Raw genomic sequence first — 9,710 nt, 5'->3', positions numbered from 1 at the left:
CTTTGTTAACAAAACTTTATGAAATCCCTAAAATTCAGATTAAGGATATCTTCATATGCATCCTCTCAGCTTCAGGGAGAGCTGAGAGGAGCTTAAATGTGAGCACTTATACAAGTCATGGATATAAGGCATGATTTAGGCAGGAGTTCTTAATGGCTGTAGTATACTGAGTCATTTCATTTAAAAAATTAAATATGCCTCTATACAGTAAGGGCATCACCTTTATTTCAAGAAGACAGTAAGTGTATGTTTCCATGAGAGATACTAAGGGCTACATCTCATATCTTGTGCCTATGAGAAGCTACTTACTACATCATAATGTCCCAAACTCCTGCACATTCCAGCAGCATTAGGGGCATGGCAAAGGGCAGGATTCCCCTGTATGCCCGTGGCCTTTCTCTGCTCTCTGGGCCAGTGTTGCAGCAAGGAGACACTTCTAACCCGTGCTCTGTGAGTGGTACTGACACCAGCTTCAGTGGTGGAGGTGAACTGGGTTTGTGTGGTTCAGCCCTAGGCAAACCCTGAGGGATTTTCTAATGGCACCAGTTCAAGTGGCAGCTCTGTGTCTGAGCCTCAGAGAGAGTTAAGAGGAGCACTCCTGCATTTCCCATACAGCACAGAATTCCAGGCTGTGCATAACACTCTCCACCAGTGCCTTCTGCCCTTTGTGACCCAGCTGCATAGTGCTGGATCATGCAGTCAAAAACTTTATATTTTGCCAGATGGCTCAAGTGGAAGCAGTGTCTTCTTCCAGCTCTTTAAAGCTCCTGAATTAAAGATAAATCTCTACTGCTGCTGACAGAGCTCTCCAAAGGCAAATGTTGCATTAAACTACCCATCATGGATGATGCATCATCCCAGGGCAGCTGCAGCTCTCAGCCATGGCACTGAGAAGGCAGCTCTGGTTTTGGGTGCACCATGAAAGATGCTATAAAGGTCTTGATTTGCAGAAAGAATGGGGATTTCATCCTGCCTCGGGTATCTGCTCCATCTTGAGCACCAAAAATGGTGTGAAACTTCCCCCCAGGAAAATACCATCCTATGCCCTGTTCAGGAGGGGCTGTCTTTTTTGTCTGGGCCTTGCACTGGCTGGCTGTGCCTGGGTGGATTTCACATTTTTGGGGAATTCTTTTTCCTTCACAGGGTACCTCCTAGCACTCTTCTGAGTCACTCTGTCCCAAGCCCCACTGCATGCCATCGAATTTTAGGGCTTGATTGTGCTTTGCATATATCACAAAGTCTTCCGTAGTTTAAATAAATTCAACCAGGTCATGCTTGTGTATGAATATGGTTTTTATTCAGTGGGAAAAGATTTGGATACATCTTCATTCCTGAATAGAGGGTGTTCAAAGAAAACCATTGTCTTGTTGGTAGTAACTGACCCTATGTTGAACACAGAAGATTTTTTATGTGTTTGTATACATATGCATATAGGCATATAGATGTACATGCCAGACTGTGATACCGAAGGCAGTTGTACTTTTAAAACCTTGGAGCTTCAAAGATCAAAGGAATTTTGGGCTTAATACCCACTATCTTTGTTGATTTTATATGCATTACAGATTAAACATGGCTTTACCTGCCAGTTTGTGCATGGCATTTTTAAACTTTGTATGGACAATCTTTATGTGGTCGGTCCCTTTCGAACTGAAAACTTATCAGACATTGAAGATAAAAAGTGTTCTGTGGTTTTCAATTGGTGACAAATACAGTAACTGAACACATCAAAGGAGACGGAATGGCACAGTGTGTCTGTGGCTTTGTAATAAAAGTTGCAGAAAAAAAAGGAATAAAAGCCTGGAATTGTGTTAATATATGTTAAGAGTTCTGTGTTTTGGAGGGAAGGATGGCTCTGTGTGGGTGGGTGTGTGTGTTAGCACACATCAGGAGTGCATGCTGGCAGGACAAAGCAGACATTATTGTAAAGGTACCTGTGTGCCACAGCTTGGTCCGATATTTTGTGTGGGTTCTGTGCATCTGGCAGAGGCATTATTTTTTTAATGGTTTGGGAAAGGTTTCTGGTTTTTAGTGAAAAAGGGCAGTTTTTAATCTGTTCATTTCTAGAGCCAAATACTGTAACTGCACTAGGAGCCAAATTTTAATTAGCAAGATGAAATTTTGGAGTACCTGGAGTGGAGGAGGGATTTCAAGGTCAAACTCAGCACCTTTTTTGAGGCAAACCTGTGAGTGTCTCACTACTCACTCCAGAGGCAGCAAATGTCCAATCTGTGACATCTTAAGTTCAGAAAAGCTGGCCCTCATCCAAACTTCATCTTGACCTGACCTGGGCCTCTGACCCAAAGATCCCTGTGCAGAAATTGCACACTTGTGGTGGGAAAGAGGAAATATTTGTCTGTTGACTCCATTTCTGTGGCTGTCTGAAACTCTTGAGAGGTTTGAAATACTGAAATAAAGATCTGGGGAAGATGCAGAGGTGAGCAAACCCTGGGAGGTGGTCAGATATTAATGGAGAATTTATAATGGCTTTCCTACCTGGGCAGCACCTCTGCCTGTATGTGGTACTTTGAGCATGCCCAGGACTCCGAATTGCTCAAAGCTGATGATTAACATGGGATCATTTAGATTGGAAAAGATCCTTACAATCATTGAATTACTCCCCACACAGAGCTTGTTCCAGCTCTTGTAGGTGTCAGTGGGAAAAAAATCCCTGCAATGTCCATTGGGAAACAAGTTGGACACATGGAGCCATTGCAAGGGTTTGACATCTTTGCCCTGGCTGGCTCATTGGCACAGAAAGATGGGGCAGAAATTAATGGCCCCAGTGTGAAGCCAGACACACAAATAAATGAGAAATGCACACACTTTGGAAAGAGCTACCAAAGGAAGAGGTAGATGCTGCATCTCTCAAAATCTTCAAGGCTGAGTGCTTTGTGGACAGTGAGTTTGGAATGGAAGATTTTGGGAATGTTATTGGGATAAAGGGGTTCATCTAACCCAGATTAAGTCATCTAGTGGTCCCTTCTGGCCCTGAGGAAATGCAGTTGAGCTGCAGAGAACAGGAGATGCCAGAGCATGTCCCTGCACCTGGCTGGGCCATGCCCAGTGAGTGCCGTGGCTGCGTGAGTGACCTCACAGCAATGATAGGCACACGGCTGCACATCCAGGCTGCACACCCAGGCTGCACACCTAGCTCCAGCTGCCTCCAGGCAGGATGATCCCAGCACTTCCCAGCTTAGTGCTGCAGTCAGGGTGTTATTTATGTAAACTGGGGCCCTGCACTGACATTTACAGCTGCTTTGTGCAAACAGCAGTGGGGCCCTGTGTGTACTCACACCCATCCTATACAGCATTGTAGGGTCTGTCATTCAAATGTGCTGGCATGGGTTAGGGGCTGACGTCCAATCTGTTGGGGTGGGTTAGAGTCTGTCATCCTACAGGTCCTTTGCTGACCAGCTGAGGGAATGGGGTGGTTTAGTCTGGAGAAGAGGAGGCTCAGGGGGACCTCATTGCTCTCTACAGCTACTTGAGGCTGTAGTGAGGTGAGGGCTGGTCTCAATGAGGACAAGAAGAAATGGCCTTAAACTGCACCAGTGGAAGTTCAGATTAGATAATTGGAAAACATTTTTTACTGAAAGAGTGCTTAGGCATTGGAGTAAATTTTCCAGGGAGGTGGTGGAGTCACTGTTTCTGGAAATGTTCAAGAGGTGACTGGATGTAGCACTTGGGGACATGGTTTAGGGGTGATTATGGTGATGCTGGGTTGACGGATGGACTGGGTGATCTTGAAGTTCTCTTCCAACCTTGATGATCCTGTAACTGCAGAGAGCACCAAGACACAGAACCAAACCAGTGAGATAAATTACAAGACCACCAACCAATTATACCCTCTTAGTATCCTCCAGTTACTTATTGCCCTTTAAATCTTTGAATCTCAAACTAGATATATGGAAAAGATTCTTTTATGATGAGGATGGTGAAACACTAGGTTGCCCAGAGAGGTGGTGGATGCCCCGTCCCTGGAAGCATTCAGGGTCAGGTTGGACAGGGCTCTGAGCAACCTGATGTAGTTGAAGATGTCCCTGCTCATTGCAGGGGGTGGGACTAGATGACCTTTAAAGGGTGCCTTCCAACTCGCTCCATTCTGTTAATCTGTGATCCAAATGTGTTGGGATGGGTTAGGGTCTGTCATCCAAATGTGCTGGGATGTACCCAGGCCACCTGCCAGGTCAGTTCTGTGTTCTGGACCTGGCAGAAAATGCAAATGTTTAGGGAGCAGTAGGTATAGACTTTCTCTTCACCTTATCTTACCAGCAAAGCCTTTCTTGGCCCAAGATTCTCAGCTTTTAAAAGTTTGCTACAAATGTAAAGAAGCCACAAGCAAATCCCAACACCAAAAATGTGGATTATTGTAGTCGGAAATAGGAAGTAACAGCTGATAAAATCACATTTAAAATACTGGTGCTATATTGACTGTTAGATAGCACATATATATTGTCTATTTATGGAGTGGAGTCTGGAGAAAAGAGAATGCCCTTTTTACATTTTGTTTAGCCAATGCACCTTTGTGTTTACCGCCTTCAGGTCTCTGTGAGCAACACATGGAGCTATGACCTTTATTTGTCCTCATTTGAGCTTGCGTACTTTTTCTTTCTTTCTTTTCTCTTTTGCTTTCTGCCACTCTGCTGTAATTAGGGTTTAACATATCCTCCAATATGCATGGACATCAGCAAAGCAATGAATATTCTTTTTTTCCCCATTTTCACTAATCAAATCCAGTCCAAAGTGCTACTTCTATCCGAGCTGATCTGTGCTTTAGTGAAAGGAGTAATAAATAACACTTTAGACCAGACTTCAAAATGCCTTTTTTTCCTTTGATCTGAGTGATTAAAGTCAAGCTGCTGTTCCTGAGCATTTTCTGATGGAATTACGTGAGTTACACAGCTCTTCATTTGTATCTTATTAAGCATTATGTGTTATTGATGCTGTTCAAACAATTAGCACCTAAATATGCCCCATATTCTCATAAGGAGGCAGTAGCAGTGTTAATGTTAATGCCCTGGTTAACAGTTTGCTCCTATCCAGAGTCCACCATCGTGCTCGAATGCCATTTAATACCAATGAGGTCTTTACCGATGCCCTTCCTAAGTTGTTCTCTTCTGCAATCGTTTAACTGTGCAGCGAAGTGAGAAGAAGTCGAACAATAATGTTAAGTAAAAATGACATGTCTCTTAACACAGGAATTTTTCTAAGTTCATTGCAAGTTTTGGTTATAAAAAGGCCAGCACTTCACAGTGATCGGTCATTTTGACATTTTTATGGTGGTTTTATTACCCCTGGCTCATTTCCATCCTAAAGAGAACATTTGTAACAATACTTGCTCGCTCTGTTATGATTAGGATTGCGCTTTGTTCGGCTGTTGCTGCGCCCAATAATGCTCTTGGCACACGTCCTCCCAGACCCTGCAGTGTATTTATTCAAAAGGAAGGAAGAAGAAGTGTCTACTAAAACAATAAACTACTACTGCTTGCATTAACGTGGCCATAGCTTCCTTGTGCTGCAGACAATCAGTTAGAAAAGCTGTTGGGTAAACTTGCTCCTTCATTGCTAAAAAAATAAATATTCATGAAGCTTACAGCCACTTTTTCTTGTGCTTTGTTATCAGGTTGAAAATGGTGAAAGATTTTAAAGTTAATGATTTAATCAGAGAGATAAGGATGGAGGTGCAGATCCTGAAACCAATAGGAGCTAGGATCTGAAATACTGATGAGGACCTGGGTAAGGGTTTAAAGCAAATTTTGATGAGTTACTTCAATATTAATGTTATCCTGCATGTAAGGGACAGGTTCAACCCAGTACTAATATTAATGTTATTAATATTGAAAATTGAAAATACTAATGTAATCACTAATTCTGTCTAAGAGACAGGGGGTGGATGTGAAAAGGGGAGTCAGGAATGGCAAAGAGGAGCAATTGAAAAAAGAGAGGGAGTGGTGTCATGTCTCCAGAGGTTTCCAGGGTAAAGTCAAGTCAAGGCTTTGGCCACTCCGCATGCGTTGGATCCCAGGAGGCATCTGGAGCACCTGTGGGGGCTTCCTCAGACCAAGGGCAAACCAGAGCACTCAGTGCCCACCATGTAACAGGCGATTTCTCTTGAGCACATCACTGCAGAACATCTTTCACTTAACATGCCTTCATGTCTTGCCTGGCTTGCAAAGACAAGTAAGAGTGTTTTAAAGTCTAGATTCGTCTTTTTTCTTAAGTGAGTTAGCAAAATTAGGAGCAGAGTAATCATAAGATTTCTAAAACAGGGAAGAGAAACTGGCATTTCCCAAAGGTGGTTTGGTTTCTGGGTGGGGAGAAAGACCCAAATGTTGTAACCTCTTCCACTAAAGCCAGCAAGATAAGCTGAATTTGTTGTCCAAGTACTATCAAACAAAAGGATTAACCTGGATTTGACAATGAACTACAATGCTGGAAAAAGTATAGAAATATGCAGCAAATTGGTGAAGTGTCCGTTTATGTTACCTTTGCCCTAACCTGGTAGAGACCTCAGCAAAGAGTGGTGATTTTCCTTATGCTGCTGTGTTCTGCAGCTTGGGAGGCTGGTCATCTCCTGAACTCTCCCTGTCTGTAGGAAGAGGAAACAGAACGAGAATGAGGGGGGAGAGGAGTGTAGGGATGGGATCTCCTGCTGGTCCAAGACCCAGCTTTCATCGCTCGGCTCCAGCTGCTGTTTGCTGGCCCCAGCCCTGGGCTGCCGCAGAACCCGAGCTGGCCTCTGCCATGGTTCAGTGAGAGCAAAGAGCTCTCCCACTTGACATCACAAGAGGAGCATTTTGATGTTTATCTGATCCTCCCTTCCAAAAGTGCATTCATGGTAGAGGCTGCATGTAAGGACAGGTTCAACCCACTATCACGGAGAAGTGATAAAACACTTTTCTCTCATTTAGGTTCTTAAGACCTAATACTCCGATATGCCAGAAAAGATTTGTAAGGGGCCATAAAGTCAGCACAGCTCTGTTTGCACTTGCGTTTTGGTTCCTTGACAGTGCTGCTGGGGCCTCTGTGCAAACATGACTCTGCAGTTAGCATTTAAAGTGCCAGTCTCTGCAGCATTTCTTCTGATTTGCCACCTTTGCTGGAGCTGGAGCTAGGACCCACATGGGATCCACCAAAGTTGGAAAATCACATGGGCAAATCATTGTCAAAATAGTACTTAAAAATAACCTACTTGTTAAATGATTTTATGACAAAATATGATATACACTGTGTAGGTAAATGATAACTCCCATTTCCAGAGTGTCTGCACTCTAGACATTTTTGACCTATTACTCTTTCTACATCCCTGTGAATCATAGCAATAATCACTCTCACTGTACAGAAGAGACATTGAAATACAGATAAATTAAAAGGTTTTTATAGAGCAGGAAGAGTAGAGATCTGAATTGGGATCCATGCACCAAACTAATGTTTGTCCAAAGCAATCATCTTCCTCGTTATGTCAGCAGTGCTACTTTGATACTGGGAAATCACTGGATATCTGTGGTCTCTTCTCCAAGGTAACAAGAGACAGGACAAGAGGAAATGGCCTCTAGTTACACAAGAGGAGGTTTAGATTCAATATTACGAAAAAATTCTTCACAGAAAGGATGATCAGGCTTTGGAACAGGCTTCCCAGGGCAGCGGTGGATTCATGATCCCTGGAACTGTTCAAAAGACATGTAGATGTGGCACTTGAGGGCATGGGTTAGTGGTGGCCTTGGCAGTGCTGGGTTAATGGTTGGACTCAGTGTTCTCAGAGTTCTTTATCAGCCTTAACAATTCTATGATTCTATGTTTTACTATCTTTCAGGGGTAGCAAAGCAAGACTAAGATCAACTGTATCCCCAAACTAGAGCTGGTGGCACGATGGGAATACTGGAAGCCCCACTGGGGAGGCTGTGTCCCAGTTCCAAGCCCAGTTTCTCAGTCAGTGGAAGGCACAGCCTGTTTGTTCTGTTGGTCATTCCATTCAGGGTCTTGACTTGTCCTTTTTTTCCTCACAAAACATTGTCTAAAAGGTGAAGCTATTTCCCCAGCTGCTGAATAAGGCCATCAGAGTGGTTTGGGTTAAACTTGGCTTCATGGAAGTCACTGGGATTCTTATGCTAGACTTTTTGGGAGAAAAGCTCATTTCCCTTAAAGAAGCTGGCAGCTTTCTGACAACTGCTGTCATCAGCACTGTGGTATATCCTTTTTTTTCCTTTTATTTTCTGGACAAGTATGTACAAGAGAAATACGAGGGGAGATTTGTACCATCCTTGAGGAACTGTGCAAGATGTGTCAACATCAAACCTTTGTCCTATAGCTACTTCAGAAATTTAGTTGTGTGTGGTTCCAGCTCATGCACGTCGAGCATTCAGAAGCTTCTGTCAAAGACCACGTGTAGTCCTTCAGAAAGCTGGAGGGAGAAATGGTGATAAATAATTCACATTTCAACTAGCATTATATGGAAATTTTACCAAGCAGGTTCAAATTATTTATTAAACACTGATAAGTCCCTCCAGGAGTATCAGGCAACCAATGATAGACAGTATTTTGGCAGTAAAGAGAAGTGGTTGCTTCCAACAATTATGGATGACCAGGCTGTCCAGGAAACATGTTCGGATTGTTAATCTTGATAGATTTTCATTGTTAAGATTGTGGTTGAAGATACCAGTACAGGGAAAAATATACAAGGTGTGGATTTTTTCTAACTGTATGTTAAACTTTGAATGTTTGGCTACTCAGAATTGTAAAAAGTGGTCATGAAAAATACGAATTTCCAAAACCTTCCGAGTGTGCGCCATCAAAATTAATTTAATATAAAGATATGTTCCTGATCCTTTTTTAATTTTACAGAAACCAATGAAGAGAGTTTACAGAGACAAAATACATTACTGCTGTATTCAGTGATGAAGTTACAGTTATTTTATTATGGTTAATATAAGTGTCACAAATATTGGTCAATAAGGAAACCCATTTTGTTGTTTCCAAGACTGTCAAATATTTAAGCTGTCCCCTGGTAGTATTTTTAATACTTTCAGTCAATGTCCCTAGGATACTTCATAGTATTTGGAACTCAGAAGCCAGACTTTTTTTTAATTTAGCAGATTAAATGTTTAGCATTGGAGACGTGTTTTGGTCTTTGCCTCTGGCAATGCCTGTGCAGTATGTAAGGAAGACCAGTCAATAATTCCTGTTTTTCCAAGGCAAAATATCAAAACAGGAAGCACCCAAAGTCCATGAGTCTGCCTGGGGCCTGCAGCCTGGAGTGTTCTGTACAGCCTTTCTTTGAAAATTCAATCAGTGTTTCCTTTTAAAACACACTCAGAGGGTTTGACACCTTTTAATGTGACAATCACGTGCTTGTAACTCACACTCAAGGTGTGAGAGACTGTACATTGCAGTCCTTGCAAATTTTCCAGCCAACGTCCTGGAATTTGGAGTAAATTGCTCCAAATCTTGGCTTTCTGAGCACCCTCAGCCAGGCATCCTGAGGTTTTCTCTTGTGTGGGGATGAAAACAAGGGCTGTGGACAGGCAGGGAAAGGAGGCAAGGGACTTTCAAAGCTGCATGAGAGCTGTCCAGGTGACAGTCCCTTCACCTCCTTGCAGCCACCTTGGTTCCCCCGGGACCCTCACCAGGATTGTGTGGGGGTGGCTGTGGAGACAAGAGGGGCACTATTGCCCTGGGGCAGGCTGTCACATCTCTCAGTCAGGGATCCTGGA

Source organism: Corvus brachyrhynchos, unplaced genomic scaffold, assembly GCF_000691975.1.
Source record: "Corvus brachyrhynchos isolate BGI_N302 unplaced genomic scaffold, ASM69197v1 scaffold80, whole genome shotgun sequence".
Taxonomy (NCBI): domain Eukaryota; kingdom Metazoa; phylum Chordata; class Aves; order Passeriformes; family Corvidae; genus Corvus; species Corvus brachyrhynchos.
The sequence above is the reverse complement of the archived record's forward strand: the minus strand, read 5'-3'. Positions refer to the sequence as shown.